This window comes from Colobus angolensis, unplaced genomic scaffold (genome assembly GCF_000951035.1).
Source record: "Colobus angolensis palliatus isolate OR3802 unplaced genomic scaffold, Cang.pa_1.0 Scaffold418, whole genome shotgun sequence".
In the NCBI taxonomy this organism is placed as follows: Eukaryota; Metazoa; Chordata; class Mammalia; order Primates; family Cercopithecidae; genus Colobus; species Colobus angolensis.
In genome coordinates, this window is record NW_012117577.1 from 2064857 (window position 1) to 2067508 (window position 2652).

Below are 2652 nucleotides of genomic sequence, written 5' to 3' on the forward strand. Positions count from 1 at the left end.
CAGGTGGTGCACTGGCGGGAGAGATGCTTTTCTGGAGAGCAGTTAACCGCAGCCGTAATAACTGTGGGCCAGAATCTTCTGCTAGGTCTCAGAGTTTCGAATCTGTCATTCTAGACAGGCTTTGGACATCATAAAATTAGGGATGATTGTATTTTTAAAGACAGGTTTCCAGACTTTGAGTCCTGGGAACATAGGGGCAGAAGTTGGCCGGAAGAGGAGGCAGAAAGAGGAAGCCTTAGGCAGATTGGAGCAGGGAGACCTCCTGGCTCCTCTTGTCTTTTCTGAGAGTTTTCGATGGTAATCTAGGGCAGCCGGGTCCCAGCATTAAATGCAAAATAGGAAAACAGAACACGGCCGAGTCATAGTCCTGATCATATTAATGCCCTAGGTCAGAGGGAGAGAATAATGAATAGGCATGGAGCTCAGTTCGTGGAAGGGAACTTAATTAACCTTGGGAGAGTGAAAGAAAGTCAGAGATCATGCCTAGTACTTCGGTCTGGGGTGCTTATATTAATATGTGTGTGTGTGTGTGTGTGTGTGTGTGTGTGTTGGGCGGGAGAGAGGTGTAGTCTGCTCTATGCATTTTTCTAATATATATATTTTCTAACTCTGGAAAAAGGTGGAGTATGTACTCCTCAGGGCCATCCAAACACCCACACAGTGCCCGCAGGGAACTCCCCTGCGGGAGCCCCCGAACTCGGTAGTGAGGTCCTGTGTCCTACCCTCGGCCCACATCAGGGATCAGTGGGGGTAGAAAGCAAGAGCTAAGGCTTCCCAGCGCCCTGGCCTGACCCCGGGAGGGACTGCTCTGGAAAGGATGGAGGTGGGGGTGGCGGGGAGGGATGTTCTGTGGTCGAAGAGCGCCCAGGCAGGTCCTGGCTGGGATCGGGAGAGGAAGACGAGGGCGAGAAGCAGGAGGCCGGGCCATTGTCCAGGGAGGGCGCATTTTTGTCCGGATGCTGCTGGTTGCTATAGCGAGGAGGGAAATCCAAACAGAAAGGCTCAGTTCGCCTCCCTGGGGCCTGGGAGCAGCCCTCCCTCCTCTCAACCAAAATAAAAGTGCCGCCTGGGGCCTGGCACCCTTTCCCTGAGAGCCGACTGCTGGCTCGAGGAGAAGGGCCCGGAGGACCCGGGCACTGAGCAAGGGAAGGGTGACAGGCCCCGCGGGGAACGGCCAAGCAGCTTACTGCTGGAGCGAGCTGAAAGCCCCAGCTACTCTCCCCCTTTTGTCCCCCAACCCAACAGTTTTCCTGCCCCTATTTTGTTTAGGAAAAATCCCACAACTTTCTCCAACTTATGCCTTCCCAGTGGTTGAAACCCCTTTTCCACTGGGCTGATGGCAGCGATTCCGCGTTGAAGGCGCGGTCCGAGGAGAGGGACCCGCGCGCGGCGCCGGCAGTGTACAGAGGAGCGGCAATACCAGCGGCGGAACGGCCTGTTAGGAGAGTTTAAAAATCACTCAAAGGAAAACCTTACTAGAAAGGAGTGTAGTTGCAAATTTCTCACATTTAAGAGACTCTTATTTTGCAGTAGGCTTTTTTTTTTTTTTTTTTTTTTTTATGTCTTGCTATTCAACTTTGAAGACAGTGTGTGAAGGGAAGGTTGCAATGAAGGTTTTTTTTTTTTTCTTTTTAACCGCTTATAATTTCTCCAATAGTATAATAGTATAGCTCAGAAGAGTGAGGAGGAAAACAGTAATACTTAGTTAATGGTGAGCTGTTAGTTTCAGAAAATTTTGAGTTTGTTCTTTTAAAAGGGGCTATATAGTCTGCTCTATCTCAGGTAATGAGTTAAGATTTTATTTGTACGGACAAGTTATCTATACCAGAAGGACGTGGATAGTTGAAACTTGAAAAATTGATTCTCTGTTACTCTCCTGTGACTTTGAAAGTCAGCCCCACCACACCATCTCTCTTTATTTCTTTCTGTCTATCTTTTGCCTAGAAGCAGCGTGAAAAACTAGACAGAAAAACTTTTATTTGACCTTAGGAAGCCATTTGAAAGGCATAGTCAAAGCATTTTTCTACATCCTCCATTTAAAATACATGCTTTCCTTTCCAATGACAAATTCCTTTTTTAGAAAAGTTATAACTTTGTAAGAAGTCTCTTAATTCACGATGATATCCACTTTTTTTAAAAAAATGCTTGAAAGAAATCATGTTAATGAAGAGAACATTTGCAGTAATTTGGAGGTAATTATCAGAATCACTACATATTCGCAGAGGCTTGAACAATACGTGTTCAGAGAAAAGCAAAACACATTATTTTAATAGTCTGATATGCAAACTATGGACCGTTCAATTATGTGGCTTAATAATGCATACATGATGTGATCTTGTTATTGAGATGGGTAGGTTTGTGGTGAGTCACTCCTAAGAACAAGAGTGCTCTCATATCCAGTAAAATCCATTGCCATGGATCAGGAGCCCATGCTAAACTACACTTAAGAGAATAAAAATTAATGACTGAGAATTTGAGTGTTAAATTAACATTAATTATATGACCTGCATGCTGGAAAGATTAAATTTCTTATGCCCTAATTAGATAACGTCTCCTCATACATCAAACAATTTCTTTTTTTATTTCCAGGTTTCAGGAATACAATGCAAAGTGCTGAGAGGCAGTAGTTGAGGATTTTCCTTCTCTGAAGTC